The following is a 25,704-nucleotide window of genomic DNA, read 5'->3' as shown; positions in this document are numbered from 1 at the left end:
TAATTGCATTACCATGTCAGCAATGTGTAGACCTGGATGTCGTTCTTGTTCAATTGCTGTGTTTGCCTGACGCCTGTCAACACATATGCTTACAGCTTATTCATTGCCCTTTTTGGGCACCACCACTATGGGAGAAATCCATGATGTTGGACTAGTAGAACCCTCAACAATGCCATGTTTGAATAACAATTCAAGTTCTTTTTCAGCTTCTTGTAAATTAAAAGCAATGTGGCTGTGTCTCTGAGCAACAGGATGGCCATCCTCATTAATATGTAGATTTACTCTCATAGTCTTAAGCTTTCCTAAACCATGAAACAACAAAGGAAATTTACTTACTATTTCGTGATGAGCATTCATGTTGTAAGTCACAGAGATGAGTACTATATCAGCGGTTGTGCTGAAACTGAGTAAACAGGCACTTTATGCTATACATTTAAGCACATGGATGGGTGGTTGCACCTTTGTTTTCTTGTGTTTTATTGTTGCTATAAATGAACCTTGATTTTTTATGAGCCTCAATGCAGCCCTGTATACATTTTGGATTTCAATGGCGTAAGCCACGGTAATGGAGATAGGTCATTTTATTTCTCTTCAGGCATTCTGTTTATTAATGCACCGCTGTCGATAATGAAAGGAGTTTATCGAGGCCCATGCCTACCTCTTGGTGGGTACATTCGCTCTTCACAAGGTAGGAAGGGTTCTCTCATATTAGATTGTGGGTATAAGGTACACTGGGGTAATGTTTAGAGTATGACAAACAGAACTTGTTATAAATGTGGCCAGTAATGCTCTTGGTAACTTTTACGCCAGCCAGTGAACGAACCAGGATTCACTCCCACCCACTATCTGGTGCCAACCATAAATGTGGACCCCTAGACATCCTGCTCAGAAGCACAGAAGAAGGACTGCACCTCCTGTTGGAGGCATGTGACGAGATCTAAAGAGCTGGACAGGCTTCCATTTGTACCTAGGTCAAAGAAGAGGACTCCATAGATCAACTGGCTGATATCCTGTGTTACTACAAGTACAAACCTGAGCTGAACCCTGCTGGGGACCTCTGCTCAAGAGAGTGTTGCTTCTACTTTCTGCCTCTGAGGTCCTGAGACCCTTAGCTATGTTTAACTGGGCTTTTCCTAACAACTATGAAAAGCTGGGACTTGGGAGTGTCTGGACATCCTACCCTGGAGAGGATAGGAACTAACCCGTCAATGTAAGATTTTGCAGGGCTGAACAAATAAGTTCTCTTACTTGGAGTTTCTCTGTAGCAGAAAATCTGTTTCAGTAAGCCCTTTGCATGAAGGTAACCATCCCCATAAAAAACTCATCATCTGCAACCTTGGCACGCTGGAGGATTCTATGCTTCTGAAAAGGGACTAAGGGCCTGATTACAAGTTTGCGGTCCGTGGAACACCATGGCAGTGGCAGCGGTCAGACCGCCATTAGGTTGGAGGTCGGAACAACATACTACAATGCATGTGGTTCAACAGAGGAAAGTACTCTGTGGTCTAACTGGTAGTGCCAGGCAGCGCAGACCGCTGCAGTGGTGAGACAGGCCAATCAGGCCAATAGAACCAGTGTTTCCACCAGACCCATTATGATATTGCCTTCTGCCAACATGACCCTGACGGTCCAACCACCATCTTCCAGCAGGCAGAAATGGACAGTAGAAAGGAAGGAATTCAACTGCAAGCAGCATCACACGTCCTGTGCTGCCATGGATCCCATCGCACATGCTGCCACTGCTGCTGCTCATGGATGGAAACCAAAATCCACACCACCGTGGATGTAACTGATGGTAAGAACAAACACCTACCTGTGTCATGAAGCTCAACATATTGTTGAGCCGTCATTCACATGATAAGGGGGTCATGCTACATGGACCAAGTACGCTTGCCATTGTGTCCTGGGTCGGAGTCATTCACAACAAATGACACATTGACAGCTAATAAATGCCCCCTTCAGGCAGGTCACTGACACTCCACCACCACATTTCACAAAAACACATGTCCGCTCATCTTAGGCACAGGGACAGTGAAGTGTACAGAACATTGTGCCACACAACAGCAAAACCACATCAACATCACATCTACCAATTCACCTTCACATTGCTCACATGCCATGGACCGTCCTCAAAATGAAGAAACATATCTAGGGATGAGTCATGAAACACAAATGCCCCTCCCGTCAAACATCCCTGTAATGGACCCACGTATATCACACACATAGCCACACAATGGAAGGTCAGTGGATGCACAATAGTTTATGAGACAAATATACAACTCTCACAATGCAAACAATACCTGCACAATAGGGATGGGGACATCAGGAGCACTCCTGGAAGAATGCTGCCCTAGGGCACATTTCACTTTCCACATACTCTAAAACACCATTTGCACAAGAACTGGGCCTTCATGTACCACACCGGGACAAACAATAGTAGAGCAAAGTGACATGCCTATCTGCCAAATGTGTAATTGCAAGTCAAGGAAGCAAATACATGAGCAACAACATGGGCCACACAAGTAGGTGAATAAGCTTCAAGATACACACTTCAAAATGGATACTTGGTCGGTTAAGTGTAAAGGAAGGTAGCACAACATCTTCCATGAGTGGACAAACAAAACTGTAGCTCCCAGACATGAGATGATGGTCCAATCCACACCAGAGCAAAAGTCCTGATTCCTGAAATGCCAACTGAAGATGACAGTGGTGAAGAGGAAGGAGCTGACTTGTGAGAAGATGTCTTCATATCAGGCCACAGTGCCTGTGCCAAAACACTGATATATATTTGTGTCATGCCACTAAATGCATGAGCACTGGATTACAATGACCCTGTGATCAGAAACTGTTGTACTGCCATCTGTATGAATCTTGGAATATGCAATGTTGGATTTGGTGTGGTATGTGATAAGGCTCAAGCTGATGACATAAACCACTTGAATGTTTGCTATTCTACAGGACAATGTCTGGCGAATCCCCTCCTTCCGTGGTCTGGAGGTCAAAACCTGTACATATGTTAATTTACTCAGTATGAGTCCATCATTTCCAGTTGTTCAGACATATTCACAGCCTATGTGCTGAACACTAATAACATTTTAAGTTTGACCAGACACGTTTATGTGAGTTTGTGTGGTATGGTTGTAATTCCAAGCTGGACACTGTCTACATGCAACATATCCCATCAGGTACCTTGGATCATTATTGTTTAGTTCATATCATTTGACACAGCTACATGGCTTAATGTGAAATCAAAAACAGCAGACAATGAGTCAGTGATTGGTGATTTTATTGTGAAGCTATGATTAACAGAAAAAATATGTGACAAGACTCAACAAACATTGGAAATGGAATGTAGTTCAGGATCAGTCCACAGAGTGAATGTGTGACACACAAGGAGGACCTTACAGAAGAGGATAATTGCTGGCAGTGGTGTGTGTCGTTCTATCTGCACTTCCTGGATTCTTTGATGGGTGTCCCAGTTTGTGAGGGGGTGGGTAATCAGCTGCTACAAAGGCAGGAGTGCCTGTGGTTGGTTATTCCTCTAGCAGAGCCTCCCTTTATGTGGCTGGTGCTGATGTACATGGGCCTGATGTTGGTGAGCCAAAGGAAGGAGAAGGTAGATTTTAAAAAGCTCTGCTCAGCGTTGTGTGAATATGCCACAGCACCCCTGTTAGGGAGGCCATGTTTGAATTGTGGGCCTTAATTTGTTCACACATGTCCCTATACATGTCCCTCTGTAACTGCTTAATTTCCTGGAGTTCGGTCAACACCTGTCGCATCACACCTTGGGACTCCTGATAGATCCCCAAGACATGGCTAATGGTGCCCTGGCTGATAGCAGCCTCAGTGGCCTCACTCTGCTGGCCCACAGCATCCAGCCTACTCACCCTACCCCCACAAGACTGTTCCCTTGGCACAGGGTACCCTCTTCAACTGGATCCTGGATCCTCAGTGTCTGAGGTGTTGAGTTGTACCTCAGAATCCAGGACTGGGGGACACAAGATGGTGGAAATTGTGCTAGGTCCACAGGTTGGGGAGCTCATGGTTGCCTGTGATATGGAAACAACAGGGGTGAGAGGTGACATTGTGGCCACAGTGAGACTCACTGTTACCATCTGACAAGGTTGCCCAGGTATACCAGGATCCTTCATCCACATACACAAGTCCAGGAGTGTTGTCACTGAGGGCGTCCTCCATGGGGGTAGTGGTAGTTTGTTCTGTGGCCTCTGTGTGCCCAGTGGCAGGTCCACCTGTTGATGAAAAACATACATTGTTACTAGTTGAATTGTGACATCTACCCCCAAAGGTTTTGGGTTACAGTAAGCAGAGACCCGGGACGTAGTTAAGTTGTAGGTAATCCAGTTGTGCAAAGTTACCGTGGCATTGGTTTATTTGACATGACATGCATGAAGCATACCGAACCTATTTGATTCAAGCAGCTGATGAGAGGTGCACATCAGTTGCACTTGGGAAGATTGAATGAAAATGACATCTTAACACCAGTAAAGCCAACACAGTGGAGAGCCAACACATGGTTTTGACCATTTCGAGGCCTAGTTGAGTGGGATGCAGGCAAATTCAGTACTTTGTTGTATATGTGCCTGGAGTTATCACGCACACAGTGCTGTGTCAATGTGTATGCTGCTTATACAAATCTAGTAATGCAGGAATACTTGTTGTACACACTGGGTAAGGTGTCACTCCTGTCCTCAATAGCTTCATCTTGGGTTAGCAGGTCAAGATGGAGCTGGGTAGACAGATATGTCTCTGAGTTGAGATGAGTAAACTTCAATTGAGAGTTAGTGAACAAGGGTATTTGGACAAGTGCACACTATGCTGGTGGTTTGGAGTAACTGGACCAGGCAGTAGCAGTCAGGTCACTCCTTCTACTTCCCAACTCCTGACAATGGTATTCCTCCAGGTGAGTACTCTTCATTTGAGAGTTCACTAACATATATTTGGCCAAGTGAACACTGGGCTGGTGGTTGGAGGGCCTCCTGGGATTGGCAGTCAGGCCACTCCTTCTACTTCCCAACACATGCCAAATGGTATCCCCCAGGTGAGTAAACTTCAATTGAAAGTTAAGACACAAGGGTAATTGGGCAAGTGGACATTGGGCTGGTGTTTGGAGTTACAGAACCAGAGCCTCCTGGCCATAGCAGTCAAGTACCTCCCTCTTCTCCCAACACTTGACATATGGTATTCTCCCAGGTAAGTAAACTTGATTTGGGAGTTCACTTACAGTTATTGGCCCAAGTGTACACTGGGATTGTGTTTGGCGTTAGAGAAACAGGGCCCCCTAGGAATTGCTGTCAGGTCACTCTTTCTACTACCTACACTATACAAATGATTTCTTCCCAGGTGAGTACACTTCAATTGAGAAGCAAGACACAGGGTAATTGGGCAAGTGTACACTGGGCTGGTATTTGGAATTATAGAAACAGTTCCTTCTGGCATTAGCAGTCAGGTCACTCTCTCTACTTCCCAATACTTGACATATGGTATCCTCCCAGGTGAGTAGACTTAAATTGAGAGTTCACTTACAGATGTATTTTGGCAAGTGAATACTGAGCTGGTGGTTAGAGTTACAGAAGCAGGGTCTCCTGGGAGTTGCAATCAGGTTACTCTTTATACTTCACACATTAGATGCATGGTATACTCCCAGGTGTGTAAACTTCATTTGAGGTTCACAAACAGGTATATTTGGGCAAGTGAACTCTGGGCTGGTGGTTGGAGTTAGAGAAACACTGCCTCCTGGGAGTTGCAGTCAATTCACTCCCTTTACTATACACACTTTATGAATGGTATCCTCCCGGGTAAGTTCACTTCACTTGAAAGTTAAGGCACAGGGCTACACTGGACTGGTGTTTGGAGTGACAGAATCAGAGCTTCCTGGCCTTGGCAGTCAGGTCATTCACTCTACTTCACACACTAGACAAATGCTATACTCCCAGGTGAGTAAACATCATTTGAGAGTTCACAAATAGGTTTTTTTGAGTAAATGAATACTGGATTGGTGGTTCGAGTTAGAGAAACAGGGCCTCCTGGGAGTTGGCATTAGGTCACCCCTTCTAATTCACACTCTAGACAAATGATATACTCCTAGATGAGTAAGCTTCTTTTGAGAGTTCACAAACAGGTGTATTTGGACAAGTAAACAGTGGGCTGGTGTCTGGAGTTAGAGAAAAGTGACTCCTTGGAGTTGTGGTCAGGTTACTCCCTCTACCGCATACACTATACAAATGGTATCCTCCTAGGTGAGTACACTTAACTGGAAGGTAAGACACAGGGGTTATTGGGCAAGTATAGACTTGGCTGGTGTTTTGAGGTACAAGAGCAGGGCCTCCTGACTTCAGCAGTTAGGCCACTCCCTCTACTTCCCAATACTTGACAGATGGTTGTCTTGGGTTGGTTGGGAGTCCACTTACAGAGTTATTGGATGAAGTGTACACTGTGCTGGTGTTTGGAGTTAGAGAAACAGAGCCTCCTGGGAGTTGGAGTCAGGTTACTCTCTTTACTACACAAACTATACAAATGGTATAATCCCAGGTGAATAAACTTCATTTGAGAGTTCACAAACAAGCATATTTGGGCATAATATGGCCTTAAGTCTGAACATAGAAATCTTGACCAGACAAAGGCATCAAAAGTACACAGAATCTTCCCTAGGTGTGAAATTTGGAAACCCCTTGCTCACAGAGCTTTCAAAATAAAAATCAACAATTTTACGGGGATTTTTTCCAACTGCTTTTGGATACAGCCTGCAAACTTGCTCCACTTCAGGAATTTGACTTCATTTTCCAGGAGTAAATTCTACAGTAAAATCTTTGACTGTGATGAACCTGCTTGGCAGATCCGGCCCATGCTTCATCAGATCCTGGGTCCCGACCGTAGACTTTCATTATCATTCGGTGCTTTTTGGAGCTATTTTTAATTAAACCTTCTAAAATGCATATCTCTGCTCCCTTGATAATAGTTTTGTCATTGTCATGTTTTTTGTGTGCTGCATTTTCCTCTATGGTTGGAGTGGGAATTTTATTGTGTTGAGTTTTTAGCTTTTTAACTGTTTTGGTATTTCTAAATGGTTTGCATATTTTATGTAGGTTAAACATGCATTCTTTCTGTCATAGGTTCCAGGGATTTGAGTTCAGGTGTAAATAATTAAAGCCTTTGACTGGACCTAAAAGGTGGAGTAATTAATAATTCACCCTCTTATACACTTGCATTGCTGCATTTGACATTTAATTAGTAAGCTAATTGTTCCAATTCCAAGGTTTAGGAACAATGTACAAAGGGCTAATCCCCTATCATGATTGACCTTTGCCAGTTTCATACCGAATACCCATTGTAGATAATTGATTCAACTATCACTTTTAATGACCCTCTTATAAGCACACATTTGGATTATGCTAATTCCCTCTATTTGAGATTCCCAAATCCCCCAACTTTCTACTCAGTAAACTTCAAGTTACTCAGAATGCCACTGTCTGTGTCTTATAGGAGGCACCTAGGTAATACTGCAGTTGTATCTTACACTTCCATCGCTGCTGATAAACTACTGTATTTAATTTAGGTCTCTCAGTATTGTCTGTAAGGCACTTTTTTAAAAAATCCCCTCGGTCATCAGAAGTCTCTTGAAGACATATTTTCAAAATATGCCATTATGTTCCTTCACAACAAAGCTTTTCATCTTTCTTGATTTAATAAACAGAGGATTGTTAGATGTAGCTTTCCAATATGTTCAGGCAAGCTATGGAATATACTGAACACTGTCACAATAAAACTATTCTTGCCTTTAAGTGTTCCCATAAAACAAGATTCTCCCTACAAGCTTTGTTTTTTTACTCACATCTACTTCTCTTACTTGCTTGCAATGATTTCCTGTCACAAAACTAATGTGGTAGTGTCATCTTTATGTATTTTTAACATAACATAGAAAATAATGTGCTCCACTAATGAAGAAAATTCAATACAACAAGGTCACAGTTCATCAGAGACAAGAAAAGCAAGACACTTGCTATTTTTGTGGAGAGGAACAACCAGTATTGGAATGGGCTTTTGGGCAGTCTGGCCGTGCCAGATTGGCAAACTTGCAAAGGTCTGTGCTTGGGTTAGTTTATTCAGTCCCATTATGGCCCACAGAACCAAACAATATGGTCCACACATTGACCCTATTGGTCTGGTCCATTTGGCAGCGCCAGAGGACATTTATCTACTGGATGCAAGATGAGGTCCTCACAGCATGGAATGGAGCAGGTAGAGCCTGGATGGTTTGATTCTTTGATTTGTGTTAGGCACAACTTTGCCAGCACTGGGAGGAGTTCAAACAGAGAAAGAAAGGGACAGAACACAATCAGGCTTTTAACACTATTTATAGTGCAAAGGGCTCTATGGTTTGCTGTATTAAGAAAGAAAACATGAAATTTAGGAGCTACACTACTGTTATCAACATTTTAAGTTAATGACTTTGAAAACTCTAGTTTTAGTTACTCAGGGGTTGCAGAAAATCAAACCTGAGCAAACCCTGCTTGACATATTTGTGACATGGATCAGACTGGCACAAATGAAGGAACTATTTGTTGTTGCTGTCTGTGACAGAAGTGTGTAGTGAAGTGAACCTATTGCTGGACTTCAAGGAAATATGTGTCAAATTATTCCTCAGTAAATTCTCTATGCCACCAGGAACTTCTCACCTGAAGCAAGAGAGTACAGAAGCATAGAGAGGCTAGTTGCATTTTATGTTTCTCCACCTTAGTCATGAAATAGTTCTGTTCTCTGCTGCAGACAAAAATGATGTTATACATCATGTAGAGACTGGAGCTGTGGGAGAGTTCCTACAACTTGAATATGCAGATTGTTGTCCAAAAGGACATTGATGCAAGCTTGGAGACATTGGGAACACTTGGACAGAAAGTTGTAGGAAAGTGAGACCTTAATTCTTCATGGACTGGACCAATTTACCAAGGCATTCTGCATATAACTGGTATTGTTGCACATACGACACGCACTTTACTTAGGGAAAGGTATTGCTGCTTGTAAATAGTTAGGTGTACCTTACAGAAATCCTTTCACCTCATAGAAGGCAGATTGTGTGGCTTTGTAAGAGCTCAGGCACAGTTCATATCATTCCTACAGCTTAATGGTTGTGTATCGTAAAATGGTCAAAAGGTGTCACTTACAAGGCCAAATACCAGCCTGTAAAACTGTTTGGCATGCAGTAATTGGAAGAGCAATGGAATTACTTCAGTGATGGAGACATTACCCAAAGCAGTCAGTCAGTCAGAACAGCAATACCAAAAGTGTTTCAAGATATAAAAGAATAGGATGATGTCATGGAATTATTTACAATAGGAAGTAAATTGGACGAGTCGTCAGGGGTGACCTGAGAACTGAAATATTGAAAAATATGTTTATTTATGTGTCAAGTGCAGAAGGCATTTAGGGTATGTGAATGAGTAATGGGAAAATATATACAGGCCCTGCTATGGACCGCACTTTCCCACTTTGCCATTTTCACAGTGTAGCAGCATGGGTTAAATTTCTGTAAGAAGTATATGAGGTTGTGTGGAAATGTTTACGAGTACAAATCCACACTGTAAAACAGTTGAAGGGGAGACAGGTTGCTTTCAGCTCAGTGAACAGTTTTGGGGAACTCCCAGGTTGTACGCAATATAGGGCCAGATGTATCATCACTGCCCTTTGCGATTCGGAAATAGCGATTTTTAAGAAATCGCTATTTGCGAATTGCAAAGTGCCATGTATCACATTTGCGATTCGGTAATAGCGATTTCTTAAAAATCGCAAATGCTATTACCGAATCGCAAATTGCGATACCGGCCCTATTCGCAGCTATGGGCCTGTTTGCCCATAGCTGCAAATTTTTTGCATTTCCAAAATTGCGATTTCTGAAACATAAATCGCAATTTTGGAAATGCATAAGACCAGTGTGCTGGGGGCCTAATGCCCCCTCTGCTGCACCCCAAAAATGTTTTGGGGGACATGTAAGGTGCAAACATGCCAAAAGGGCATGTGTGCTTTACATGTTCAATTCAAAAATGCAGTTTAGCTGCATTTTTTTATTTTGCACCAGGTTACCACCTGGTTGCAGATCATGGTATTTTGCATGTGCAAAATGCCATTCTGCGAAAAATCGCAATTTGCGATTTTTTTCAGCATCGCCTTGCGACCTGGAATTTGCGAATCGCAAATTGCGACTCGCAAAATCCAGGTCGCAATGCAAGAAATCGCAATTTTAGCGATTTCTACTTTGTGGTCTGCGAATGCCTTTCATGCATTGCAGACCACTATCTGGCCCATAGAGAGAACAGTGGCAATATAGTTTGAGTATGGACATTGTTTCTGTGGGAAAATGTGAATTAGCAAACATCAAACCTCCTCCTTTTTAGGAAACCTTATAGGATATGTGTTCTTGGCAGAGGATAGGGACTTCACACAAGAATCAGAACCCACCAAAGTAGAGGGTATTTTATTTTATTTCATTTAGGCCCTTAGGGTACAGCCACAGCCTGAGAGGTGTTGATATGGCTGCATTCTCCCTGGATCACTGATGTACTATAATTCCAACAAATATCAAAACAGACAAATATCAGAAATTAAATATTGAAAACAAAAATATTGACTTTGTATACATAACTATAAACATTACTAATAATGAGCACACAAATATTGCTGTCAAAAACTGCGATTTGTCCATATATCAAAGACAAAAATATCAGAAACACAAACATCATCACCCATAAATAACCATATAGCATGTCAAAAATACCAATTACCAAAATATTGACTACAAAAAATCTTCAAAGTAACTAGCAAATCCATAACAAATACATCAAAAACAATTCTAACAAACCAATTACTTCAAATAATCCCTAAATGTATAGTAAACATTTATGATTAAAATGTTATTTTTTACATCGCCCAAAAATTAAACGTTGATCCCAAAAAATAGAATACCTAAAAAATATAGAATAAATGCACCAAAAGCAAACATTTGTATTAACTATAAACATTTTAAAACAAACAAAAATATAAAATAAAAGGTAAAAACAAATACATTAATATTCACATAAAAACAACTATACATTATAATACAAAAAGGAAACATAAGTTAGCGCTTATCAAACAAGGGGTTAACTGATAAAAAATAATTCTAAGTATGTTAAATCAACCAATGAAAGAACACCATAAACAACTTTAACCAATAAAATAACACAAACAATTTAACCAACAATATATAAGACACACTAATCAAAGCAAATAAATACTCCAAAGAGGAGGAAACTCTGCTGGATTCTCACAACAAACAATTATACATCTCTAAAACAATATATTCAAGGTAGTAATTAAATGTTATTAAACAAAAACGTTATAAATGAACAATTAGATAGTAACACAATTTGAAAATGTTATCATTTTACACAGGCTAAAAGACAAATAGAGAACTTCCAAACCAACAATCTATCAGAAAATATAAACCATAGCAAAGAACCAAGAAAATATAATAGAGTAAATATACATATCTAATAAATTAGAAAGTCACCCAAACACTGACTAAAACTAAACCTAACTCCCCAATCCTTGAGAAACTGGCAATAAAATAAAATTTTTAATTATTTCAACTTTTTGTCCTCTTGCAACAGAAGACAAAGTCCTGCTCTACATTAAAACACGCTCAAGGGAAAAGCGTCAAAACATTCTCAACAAGACATACAAGAGAGTAAATAAAAATAACTTTTAAATATATTAATAGGTAATATGCAAAAGTGAAACTACAATATATATTCATGTTATTAAATTACTTCCAGATATAATGACAGAAAACACCAAATTCATCACTTCACAAAAAGAAAATCAAATACTAAGTTACAGGGGCTACAACTACAGTCAAGAAAGTACATTGACAGAAAGTATAAACTGGAAATGTACCAAATGTTACTCTAATGCATATTGTGGAAGGGCAACTACAAAAGCAAATGCTGTAATTAATATGAAAGAGCACAACCACCCCACAAGTGTGACAAAAATAGAAGTTAGAGACATTTTACCCAAGGTAAGAGAAGCAAGCACTAGTTCCCGGGAACCTTCAAGAAAAATCCTTAAGGACATACTACCCAAAGTCTTCAATCTCACATAACAGGCCAACTACCACCTAGCTCTCATTTGCATGCACTAAGAGAGCCACCGGTGGAACCCCACCAACTCCTAGAAGATACCAAAACATAGACGTACTAAACCATTTAACAATTACACATAAGGAACCCTTCCCTTTATATGACAGTCAAAACAAATCTTAATCCACTAAAAAAACTACTTAATGAAGTTGACCAACTTGACCAAGTGCCAAACCTGGATGATGGATGAGACCTTCACAATGTGTCCCAAGCCATTCACTCAGAAATGCACCATAAATGATGAATATCTACACCCCAATATACCTCTTCTATATGCTTTACTCCCAAATAAACAAAGCAGTATCTACTATGAACTCCCAAACTATAAAAAAACAAGAAACAAATAACCACTGCCCCCCCAAAAATCATAGAATTCGAATAAGCCATGATTCAAACAATACTAAAAGTATACTCCCCACACAGACAAACAAGGCTGTTACTATCACTTTAATCGAAGTATATCGCATCACCTCCTAAAGTCTACACTAAGGGCCTCATCAGCAGTCTGGCAGTCAACAGAACCCCAGAGCCCCAGACTTGCAGTGGCGGTCATGACTGCCTCCGGTTTGGTAGTCTGACTGCCAAATTAAGAGTTTTTGCCAAATGACCGCTATTTCTGCTGGGAACAATATTCCAGGCAGGCTGACTCATGCCCCTCTGCTGATTACAACCTGGTTCTCTGCCAGCTTTTTCATGGTGGTTTCACTGCAACCGTGAACATCACGAGTCAGTGAAAATGCTGCTGCCCACTTTTCCGCTGGGCTAATGGCAAGAAACCTTGGCTTCCATCCGCCAGCCCAGAGGTAGAATGTTGTAATGGGTCGGCAGGGAGGTAGTTAGTAGGGTGGCAAATGCTCTGTCTGAAGTTCAGCAGATTGGTCTTTCTGTCCGTTGAACTCATAATCGGCCATTACGTGTAAAATATTCCACTAACAGCAAATTAGTTTTGGAAATCAAAATAATGATAGCAGTTGCCTACGTCCCTGTTACAGAGGTAGTTACAACTATAACTTATTAATAGAAAGACCATTCTACCAACAAAAGGAAAACAAACTTAGGACCTCATAATGAGGCTGGCAGTCGAAGGACCACCAGCCTTTCAGTGATGGTCGGACCACGTCAACAGTGGTGGTCCGACCTCCACATTACAACCCTGGGGGGCGGTCCCACCAGGAGACTGCTCTCCCCACCAGGAACATGGTTCCCGCTGGGGTGATGGCGGTCTGAGTTGTACTCACCCAAGCACCGACTGGCTGATTACACCTCAGTTTTCTGCCAGCCTTTCCATGCCAGGTACCATGCAATGGAAAGGCTGGTGAGTAGCCAGTGCTAGAAGCCACAGGGAGGGCCCTGCTCTGCCCATGGCATGGACAGTTTAAGGGCTCCCAGCCCAGGACCCTTGGAATGCATACTGTCTGCTTTGCAGACAGTGCGCATTCCGAGGATGCTGTGTGCTATGATATTGGCCTTGGCTCCCTTGAAAGAGCTGAGGCCAATATCGCAGCACAGTTCCTGACGGTCAGCCCAGTGGAAACTTTGTAATACAATGTTCCCGCCAGACAGCCCGGGAGGAACACTGTAATATGACCGGGGAAGGTGCTACCAGTATGATAATGGTGTCCTCCCCGCTAGTTTGGTGGTCAGCTTGTCTGACTGTCAAACTTGTAATGAGGGCCTTAGTCCCCTAATGAACTATTTCAAAATCATTTGGGTTGGCAAACTGCATTGGTCAGGATACAGATGCCAATGCAAATTCCAGATACCATGGAGGAATTTTAAAGACACTACCCTGGCATAGTAAGGCATAACATACAATGCAGTGGTAAGCAGAACTCAGGCTACATCATACAAATTTATTGAAGCATTACAAAAAGAGCAAAGCTACCAAGACCAAAGATCCAAATCCAAATTGGCCCTAAACTTAGCAAACAAACTAAAAAAATGCACAATGTGCTACAATGTAAAGTCAAAATCTTCATAAGTAACAAAGGACTAGACTACTTAGTCATTATAGCTAAATCTATCCTATAAAACACATATCAACCTAACTACAACACACACAATTAATATCTTAATGCATCAATGATACAGTTACATACCATCAACAAAATTAATAATCCCTTGTGATACAAAAATATACATACTACCTATTTAAAAAAATATAATACTGACCAACTTAAAAACAAATTAAATGTATCACACAAATACATACAACACATAATTCATACAATTCCACACAATAATAACCAAAACATAACATAAACTATTCAATAGCACATTTTTCACCCATAACAAAAATATAATAAAACTACTGTTTTGAAGCTGCAGATCTTTCTCCATCTCAATATACCAAGAAAGAATAGTCCACCAACAAATGAAGAGAACAAATGCAAAAAGCAAAAATATATGTAATTCAAACAAAATCTCTTGAAGCAGTTGAAAGTCTGTAGGGTCCATGTAAAATACACCGTTTTTAAAAAAAAGAATCACTCCAGGAAACCCACAAATAGGAAATCTAAGTACAACAGTTGTTTTTTAATAAAACCAAAATGGATTTCCCTTTTAAAAAATTGTAAACTCTGAATTCCCATGGAAGTTATTCGTAGACAGAACCCTGTAAAGGGAATGTTAAACAGCCACTGATACAACATATTACAGTCCCAGATTTTTTGGCTATCTCTAAGAGCTGAGGCCAATGCCGTTCCACTGTTTCTACCAGTCAGCATGGTGGAAACATCATAATATGACGATGGGGAGGTCCCTGGCTTGGCGGTTGCCTCCCCACTGCTGTATTGGAGTTCTGGCTACCCGACCGCCAAACTCATAATTAGTCCCTTAGTCATCAAAACATAAGTAACATCACACACTTAGTCATACATTATTATGAATACAATTTAAAAAAGCATGAATGACAAAATAGTGCAAAACACTAGGAAAAACAAATCTAAGTACACCAAAAACTCTCAAAAAACACTATACCAAACTTTTAAACATCCATCCTAAGTCCCTGCCTACCCTCAAAACCCCTGAAACATCAGAAGGTGTTGGACACTAAGGAGCTGGCTTATACTATTCCGACCACAATCTAAACCAGCTAGTAGAAGGTGTTGAACATTAAAAGGGTGATTGTTACTATTTCTATTCCAATGTAAACCAATTTGGGGAAGGTGTTGGACACTAAAAGGGGTGACATTTACTATTCCCAATTCAATATAAACCAACCTGGGTAAAGTGTTTGACACTAAAGTGAGTGACATTTCCTATTCCCAATCCAATCTAAATGAATTTGGCAAAATTGTTGGACATTAAAGGGGTAACAATTACTATTCTCATTCCAACTTAAACTGACTTGGGGAAGGTATTGAGCACTAAAGGGGTGGCAATTACTATTCCCACTCCAACCTAAACCAATTTAGGGAAGGTGTTGGACACTAAAACCATGGCAATTTCTATTCCCAAAGCCCATGAAAACTGGCTGCATCAGGCCACCAACCCTGTGAGTGCTGGCCATTCCAAATGGGTCCCAAATTGCGACCTGCCTCATGAATATTAATGAGGCAGGACCTTTGCAACTCATTTGGGAATCTCTAACAGTGTCTGAGACACTGTTGTACAACATATTTTGTGACTCCCAATGTGTGTGTCGCAAAACCTGTTGTTTGTACATGTGGCCCTTAGTGATGCAGTATGCACCAAAGTTAAAAGAATCGCTGTGTACTACATTAGGGTCTTCAAAGTATCACAACAACAGCAGTTAGTTGAAGCAGTCTGACAGTCACACAGCATTGTGCACCTAGGTGACAACAGGAAACTACTCTCAGAGTTCCACCATCCCTTAAAGGATAGGAGAGTCAGTGTGTCGAGCAGTGGGGGCATCGTTTTAGAGTGTGAAATGAACTTCATTATTGCAGAGGGGGAGGTGTAAAAGTGTACCCAGAAGGAGAACCGTTGTAGGCAAAACACCTGTGCTGATTCCACAGAAGATCTGCCATGGAAGTAACCCTGACAGGTTTGATTTTCAGCCATTTTCAGTGTAGTCTTAGTAAGAAGATGATTCATGATTTTGAATAATGTCGAGACGCAGTCACCCCATTTCCCCAAGCCAGTTTAGATTCAGAGGGTGCTAGCCCAAGTTATATTTTTGTTTATGTCTCAGTAGAACTCTTTCCCTTCTAGGATGTGAGGAGGGCAGACATGATGCTGAAATTAGTTATTCAGCCAGCTGAAGCATTCTTTTATCAACTTCCTAATTATACTTATTTTGTTTGTTCAGTTAACTGCTGTTCCTAGTTTAGCATTGTAATGGGTGACATGTCACCAAGTAAATGACAGCAGTGCTAAACAATGGACATCCACTCAGTCAGAATAACAAACACATACCCAAAATCTGTGCTCCTGCACAACCTTTTTTAAACCTCCTGCCTGCACTACTACAGTTTCTCTTCAGAGTCTCGCACTGACTTTGATGTGGAATCAGATGATGCTGTGGGGTTTTCATGCAGCCCTCAGGAGAAACTGAAAGAGAGTGGTGTGGTATGAAAGGCAGGAGAAGATGTAGCATTAGGGCCAGAGCTACCGACCTTGGAACTAAATAACTTAGTGCCAGATGTATGAATGATTTTACCAGTGACAAATGGACCATCGGACCGGTTGTGAACAGTAAAATGAATTTTGCCATGTACAAAAGGCAAAATGCAACTCAATAACTTGTTACAGAATCACATTTTGCTTTTGTGATGCAGTATTAGGAAGCAGAATGTTTAGGGCATCCCTTCCTAATACTGAATATCACTAACAAGTATGAGTGTTTGTGTATGGAATGTGGTTGCAAAATATTCATAATCTATCCACTCTTTAGAGGAGGTAGAAACCCATTTGCCAATAGGAAGGGTTCACCAAGGTACCCATTCCCCTTTGTGAATGAGAGTGAAGACATTTTTTAAGAGAAGGCAGTGGTTGCACGGACCAATGCCTACTCTTAAAAAAATTTAAGGAAAACTTTTTAGTTGTCTCTTTGTAATGCATGCCATTTTCCTTTCAGGAAAGTTGACAGCATTGCAAAAAAAGCAAACTGCTTTAACTAAAAAGTAGACACAGAAGTGGTGGTGTGAGAACCCCAGCAGGCCACCATCCTAGTGAGTCCTGGCCATGCCCAATGGGTCGCAATTGTGACCTGCCTCATGGATATTGATGAGGCAGGTTCTTTGCCACCCATTTGAGAATCACAAACAGTGTTAAACATACTGTAGTACATCTCAGTTTGCAATTTCCTAATTGCGAGTTGCAAAGATTTGCCATCAGGAAATAGCAAACTGAATTTTTTGTACTTCTGGCCCTAGGTTCAAGTCCCAACATTGCCCCGACGTTCAGTGATTCTGGGCAAATTATGTCATATCCCCAGCCTCAAAAATGAAAATGAACGTCACCTTGTGTAATATAACCGAAGCTCATGTAAAGAACTCTCATATCTTTGGGTCAAGTTTCCCTTATATACAACTGCAAAAAAATAAATCAAGGGCTGGGTACGGTGGGGTACAAAACCCTGATGTGCAAACCTGCCTACTGTGCATATGATGGATGGCACTGAGCTGGAGCAAAGTGTTAAAGCTATTCTTGTGCTTTGAATCATCAAAAACACCTGAGGTCCAAGCTGCTGTGGCCCAAATAGAAGAAAAGTAATGACTACTTACCAATGCTTTATTAAGCAGAATTTTCATCTGTGTGGAGATGGAAAGGCATATTATGAAAAAGACACACAGTGCACCACAGCAAGTAAACTTTCTGCACTGCACTGACTGACAGGGAAAGAGCTGGAATGCACAATATTTACGTCAATGTGGCACATTTCCCTGCGCTAGCGCCCCTTTGACTTCCTAGTCCCACTGCAGGCATTCTTGCACCATGGTGCAAGGGTGCTTCTGTTGCATGCAGGATTGTTTTTGTGGAGTAAGAAGCAATTTCCTGCACAAAACAATCCCCTGAGGTATATTCCTCTATCTGTGCAGCAGAAAAAAAGCATTTTAGTACATTCCCAGATTTACCAGGTCAGGTATCCATGGAAGTTGTGTAGGAACACTCATGCAACATCCATGGAATGCTTTCCCAGGGCAGAGTAAGGCAACAGAGCCATTTGCACTGTGTTGCTTTACTCCAAATTTATGACGCCACTCAGGACCACCCAAAGTGGCCTTGCAATCTTCATAAACCGCATTTAGGGTCTGTGTTGCGCATGTCTTACATTGCATGATGCAAACACGATGCAAACCCCCTAATAAATATGCCTCATCTAAACATCTAGGTGCCACCATAGTGCACGAGCTAGACAAGAACAGTGACTGTAAGCAAGCAGTACCACAGTACCAAAATCTACTGCAGGAACCCAATAGAACAGTATTACATGTTAGAGCAGGACAACTATCATGAGCTGCAACAGAAGGCACTGAATTAATACAGTCAATTTAAAAACTTTGAATGCTGGTCTTCTTCTCGATGTAGTCTCAAGTAGTTGGGCGAAATTACATCAATCAAGTTGACTGGAACTGCCTTAATGACATTGCTGTCCTGTGGGCAGACCTAGAAAGTGAATGACACTCAACTCCACTATATGTATGACACTTTTGGGCAGGTCCAGAATTTGAAGGGCACCTCAGTCATGCAATAGATAAAGGAAGCAGATTTAAAGTCCCTGTGTGTGTTTACGTACATATATGTAATATGTTTATGTAGTTGCATGAGTTCTGGAGACACAGCTATAGGTGTCTCTAGTCCAGACCTAAAAATAACACACCATGACTCCTATTTGGTCAAAGTTTTTTTATCAACTAACACCATAGTTAGAAACTGCAGGTTGTGCAGTGTATCGTAGTGGCTAAATGTCTTGCTCAATTCTTTGAGTCACAGGTACCCCTGCTATTAAGAATGTGCTGCTGACTTCTGCATCCCTTTGACAAAACCCCAAGTTAAAGAAAATTTGTGTGAAAAAAAGTTCAAATAGTACTCCAAGAAAAGGGAGACAACTGAACTAGTGCAAAATGGGGGGACAGAGGCGGAGGAAGGAAACCGTTATGTGCATACACTTCTTTCATGTCATCTCTAAATCAGATGATGTCCACACACTTTAATTACTGAGGAGTGCATTTACAATATTTTGGAGCAGGGCTGCGCTGGCCTGCGACAAAAGAGAAGGGCAGGAATACAAAGTATCTATAATACATGGTGCATTCCTATCCTCTCCCACTGCATTGGCACACAATTGGCTACCATATGCCACTGCAGGCCTGTGGCGGGTCCTCCATTTTAGTGGAGGAGCATCAACCCCCTCCTGCAGTAGCAACAGATGTTAAAAATAAAATGATGATACAATATATTTATTAACGTTTTATTTTTTACAGGTGCCGTTCAGTTGGAGCCAAGAGTCTGGGGCCATTGCTGCTGATTCGCAGCAGGGTAAAAGTGGCACACACTCCACTCTGGTTTAAAGTGTGCATGTCACTTTGGCCGGCTGACTTGCAACAGCCAGCCTGAAATGCATGCTTTAAACTTCTCCACTCAAGCTGTCTTAGACAGCTGGATGGCGAAAGGCACAGGTCCTGTGTACCTAAAGGTGCATTGAGCCAACCCACTCCAACCGAACATGGCACTGCTCTCATGCTGCTTATAATAATCAGCAGGATGGCAGCAGGGTCTGGAGTGGTAGATGGGGGCTGTCTGAGTCTCTGAGATTCATGCTGGGACTGCAGATCTAGAACACACAAGATGTGTGGATAAGTATTTTTTTTTTTTTACACACTGACAGGCACTGTGAGAAACCCACGCTGCCTTCAGTCAGTTCAGAGCTCTCAGTCATGGCTTGCTAGGAATAAAATAATCTTAAGAAACCATAATTGAGAGCTTTGGCATTGAGACTAAAGGCATTTATCACAGTGCATGTGTTATAAATGGAGTCTTTGTTTGGAAGTCAGGTTACCCCCTGTCCAAGCAAGGACCCTCATTCTAGTCAGGACAAAGGGGAAAACACTGGGTTAACCCCCAATCAACCCCTTGGTAGCTTGGCACGAGCAGGCAGGCTTAACTGAGAACAAATGTTCTCAGGATTTGTATCCACACACTCAGTAATACAGTGAAAGCACTACAAAATTGACACCACGCCAGTTTAGATAAATAGGTAATATTTATCTAAATCACACAAGACCAAAATGACAAAAATACAACATACACAAGTCAAGATATGATTTTTCAAAAGAAGAAAAGTCTTACTTCATCTGCATCATGGCTGAGGAAACAACACACAGCACCCGCTCATGGCTGCTGATAATGAGGAAAACTCCTTGATGCAGATGGAGCATCGATTTCAGGCATGAAGACAGCGGTGAGTCATTTATCAGCCATGTTGCAGGTGGTGCATTGAACATTTCCCCACATGGCGTTCTGTGCTTGGATTTCAGTTCTTGTTCTGTAAACTTCACCTTTCAAGGGCCCAGGGACAGGACAAGACACCACTTGGCAGGGCTCAGCAGAGAGTCAAGGTGCTGGCAGAGGAAGTCTTTGATGGGCCTAAGATTTCAAAACAGGAGGGAAGCTCAGTTCAAGCCCTTTGAGATTCTTATGAAGCAGACATGAACAACAAAGTCCAGTCTTTGTCCCCTTTCACAGGCAGAAGCAACTACTGCAGGATAGTCCAACAAAGCACAGTCACAGGCAGGGACAGCACTTCTCCTGAACTCTTCAGATCTTCTCCTTGGCAGAGGTTCCTCTTGAATCCAGAAGTAATATAATGTTCAGGGGTTTTGGTTCCAATACTCATACCCCTTTCTGCCTTTGAAGTTGGTAAACTGCAAAGGAAAATGACTCCTGTTTGCAAGATCCAGCTTTGCCCGGTCCAGATCTCAGACATACACCACAGGGTTGGAGACTGCATTGTGAGAGGGCATACACAGCCATTTCAGTGTAAGTGATCACTCTTGCTTCCACTCTAGCACAGATGGCTCATACGGATATGCAGGCTACACCCCAACTCCCTTTGTCTCACTGACTAAAGGGGATTCACAAACAGCCCAACTGTCAAACTGACACAGACAGGGAATCCACAAACAGGCAGAGTCACAGAATGTTTCAGAGACCCCAAACTCCAGAGTTCTATCTGCTCTCAAAGGTAATCTAAACTTTAATAAAATTTGAGAGAAATAGGCCTTGCAACAGTGAGAACATCATTTAGCAGTATGTCACTGTTAGGACATGTAAAGCTCATCAGTACATGTCCCACCTTTAATATACACTGCATCCTACCCATGGGGCTACCTAGGGCCTACCTTAGGGGTGCCTTACATGTATAAAAAGGGAAGGTTTGGACCAAGCAAGTGTATACACTTGCTAAGTCTTATTTGCAGTTTAAAACTGCACACGCAGACACTACAGTGGCAGGTCTGAGCCATGTTTACAGGGCTACTAATGTGGGTGGAATAATCTGTGCTGCAGATCCACTAGTAGCATTTGAGTTACAGGCCCTGGGCACCTCTAGTGCATTTTACTAGGGACTTACTAGTAAATCAAATTTGCCAATCATGGAAAAGCCAATTGCACATACATTTTACACAGGAGCACTTGCACTTCAGCACTGGTTAACAGTGTAAAGTGGCCATGGTGCAAGAGTGTCTACGTTGTAGAAATGTTTAATTGTGTGGAGAAAGGTGGAGTGGAATCAATGGAGAAATTGTCCTACTTCAATGTGTGCTGCAGAATGTAGCACAAATAAAAGGAGGAAAAAACGAGGAGAAATAAAGTTATTTCTCCTTGTCTCCTTGTTACACCTCCCCTGGAGAGGCATAGGCTTTTGACCCATTTCCAGGTTTACTTATCCTTGTAAATCTGGGAATTAATCAAACTGAATGGGTGCTGCCTGGGAAAAACCATCACGCAATGCACATGGAATGGCTTTTTGACGCAGAGCAAGACAACAAGGCGACTTGCCTCCCTCTATATCAACAAGGCCATGAAAAGCCATGTCAATTGGCTTTGTGTGGCCTTGTAGATATGGGCCTGCAGCCTGTGCCGACTGTGTGTCAAAAAAAGTGGTGTACCAATGGCAAAAGCCGCTTCTAAGTATGCCTCTTAGTTTTTTCAAGTGAATGGAGGAAGATCAGCAATCCGATTTAGCGTGACTGATCATCCACCATGCTTGACAGTTATGTCTTTGATGGAACACCAGAGAAAGAGTAGAAGACTTTAACCTAAAAATAGGTATAGTCAAAGATAAAGCAACTTTGGTAGAAAGACCTCCACCATTTTTCTGCACCTTCCTTCACCAAATCAGTAAAAAGAAGTCAATGCCACCGTATTGGTGAATGATAACTTACACATTTTACCCAGAGTTTGTAGCTATACACACCATATCATATGTTCTTAGGCCACAGGTGCTAGAAAATCCTGCTCAGTTACTTTAGTGAAATTTCATTAGCACTTAGTAGAATGCTTTTTTTGGTGTAGAAAGAAGTTTCCCTTTCAATTGAGAATCACATACTTATAGGAAAACTGACAAAACATCAGTCTCTTTGATTTGATTCATGCATAAAAAACACATTTCCCTGTTAAAATGAGATAGTTTTAAAGACATTCCAGAAAATGGCATTGGTAAAATATGTACTATTTCACAAGATAATATTCCTGCTGAAGGATTGTACTCTATAAAACATGCAGATGATCAAATTATGTAAAGCGAGTCACAGCGGGATGTATGATTGTTTTGCGTCCAGGAAAACAATTGCAGTTACCGCCAAATTCAAGTTAGTGGTAAGTCATTCGCAAGAAGAAAACAGGCTGCATTAAAAAAACTGGTGGAATGCTGACCCCAGTAGGCCACCATCTCTGTGAGTGCTGGCCATTCCCAATGGGTCGCAAATCATGATCTGTCTCATGAATATTAATGATGTAGGTCCCTTGTGACATATTTGTGGCGTAAAGTGTTGAAGACATTGTTGTACATTTGAGATTGTGATTCGCAATTTGTGAATTGCAAACATTTGCAAATTGTAAGTGGCAGCCTCTAATGGTCGTGAGTTTAATTTAGCATTTCCTAATGGGTCGCAAGTCAACCTTCCTCATTAATAATAATGAGGCAGGTTGCAATTTGTGACCCATTAGGAAATTCTAAAATCCCAGGGATGGTGATCTGCTAGGCTCAGCAGACCATGCCTGTGATTGCTTTTAAATAAAGCAATTTTTTTATGTAGTCCATTTTCCTTAATGGAAAACAGGATGTGTTTGAAAGATAAAAATTAAAGTTTTCTTTTCATCTTGTAAGAATAGGGGGTGTTTTTTTGGGACCACTGCCTGCTCTTGAAAAATGGTGTCAACCACATTCACAAAGAGGAAGGGGTCCCGTCCTGTTTGCAAATGGGTTACAGAGTCAGTAAATTATAAATGTTTTGCGACCGCATTGCAGTCCCAAAATGTACAAACATGCCAGTGCTACTGTGCATTAGGAAAGGATGCCCTAACCACGCCCCCTCTTAATATAGAATCACAAAAGAAAAATGCAATTCGTCAACAAGTAACTGAGTTGCATTTTGCCTTTTGTACATGGCAAAATGTTACCGGTCGCAATGGTTTGTATATCTGCTCCTAGATGCCCAATTGGTCGCTGTCACAGATACACACAAGAAATATTTTTTTCTTGTCTAATTTTCAATTTCATGTTGTTCATAAAGGGCAGTGGAATTGTCAGTGCTAAAGATATGTAATGAAATTATTGCATCTTTATTCATGTTTTATGTATTCATCCTCACACTTTGTATGAGTAAATATTGCTTTAGTAGATCCCAAACATCACTTTATATGCTTCTGTCTTGTTCTAGTTCCTTCTCACTTTATCTATAAATAAATATGTTTCCAAAAATGGAAACTATATTGAGCTTTAAACTGCAGCATCTTCTTCCATGCATCCATGACTGGAAATAAGTTGAAGAGACCTTTAATAAAACAGCAACTTTTCTTCAGCCTTGATCTTAATTCGCCTTCCAATTGTAAAATATAAAGCAAGAAAGGGAATTTTACAGAATTTTTATTATTGAGCATTCACCACCCTTAAGGGTGTCAAGAGGGCTTATTCATATACAGTTGCCTATTCGTCCATCAATCTGCTAATTCACCTCCATATCCGTTCATACACTCATTCATGCATCTTTTGATGCTTTGACTCTTTGGAGCCAGCAGCTAGCCATTAGCAGAAGTGTTGTTTTGGGAATTTTCTTGTACCAGCTTTTTTTAAGTTGTCATTTCGTGACTTTTGAGATGATGTGTTTATGTTCTGTATTTTCTTTTAGAGCAGAAGCTTCTTTTTTTCTGGACGGTGAGGGGGGCTGTCGTTCCGAATAGAAATTTTCCCCATAGCTCTGGCAACGCGTCCCTGATGCAACTGCCCATAACATACCTCTGCAGTTGAAGAGTCGAGCTAACACCGCCACTACGTAACATTCACCTAAAAATAGTTCAGACCTATTGGCTGTGCAAAAGTTTGTTAAGGGACGTAAATGCCATAATTTATGTGCAATGGATAAGATGAGCACTGATGAAATACAAGAGATACAGTGGCAGATTCCCGGCTAAGAAATTATTAAATTGTGAGAGATGAATGTAAGTGCGTTCATGATACAATATTACTGCTGTACGTTAATCGTCTTCCTTAATACAAATGACTACATAGCTGGGATTGCACATTTTAGTACTATGATGAAGTCCTTGTTGTATTATCAAAATCCTTTGTTGGGGGACAGGGGTAATTAAGAAATCTATTAAATAATATGTAATGTGAAAGTAAGCAGTTTGTCAGGTAAAAAATGTCACTGGAAAGTTCTGTTGGAAACGAAGTAAAAAAGTTAAAATGGAGCAGTATAAATATAGATTAATAATATGTGAAGTATTATTGAAATAATTATTAGAATCAGCGAGTAAGCAGTTTTTTATCATTTGCTGGTGGGTGTGGTAAATATGCATAGTTGAACATTAATGGGTCGTATTAGATAAAGAGGAGTTCGGCATCATTGTGAAAAGTGCTTAACTGCAGACATTCAAGAGAAATACAAGGATTTGAACAGATGAGTAAGATAGAACGGTGCATATTTCAATAGGGCTCATTCGAATAGGATAAAGATGTTAACGATGGACATAAAATGAGAGATTCGAAAATTAACAAGTTGAGCAAAGGGAATTCATTTGGTGTACTATCAGTGAATCATTCTTCTATGGTAACAAGTTTTTGAAGTGCATAGCCCAAGAATCTATGTGTAAGAATAGAGTATATATAAGTGCAACTGAATGACAACATGTATGCAGACGATGCTGTGTTGCTCGCTAGGACGGTAAATGGCCCCAGTTCATTGTTTGCTCCTTTCGTCTCTTGCATGAAACAATTTGACTCTCCCCTGTGTGAGTATCAAAGACAGGTTTATCGAGAAAGTGGCTCACTTTCCTTACCTTAGTCTAAAGTTTGATATCACCTGTACTTGGGCACACTGAGGTG

Source organism: Pleurodeles waltl, chromosome 5, assembly GCF_031143425.1.
Source record: "Pleurodeles waltl isolate 20211129_DDA chromosome 5, aPleWal1.hap1.20221129, whole genome shotgun sequence".
In the NCBI taxonomy this organism is placed as follows: domain Eukaryota; kingdom Metazoa; phylum Chordata; class Amphibia; order Caudata; family Salamandridae; genus Pleurodeles; species Pleurodeles waltl.
Note: the sequence above shows the minus strand (reverse complement) of the source record.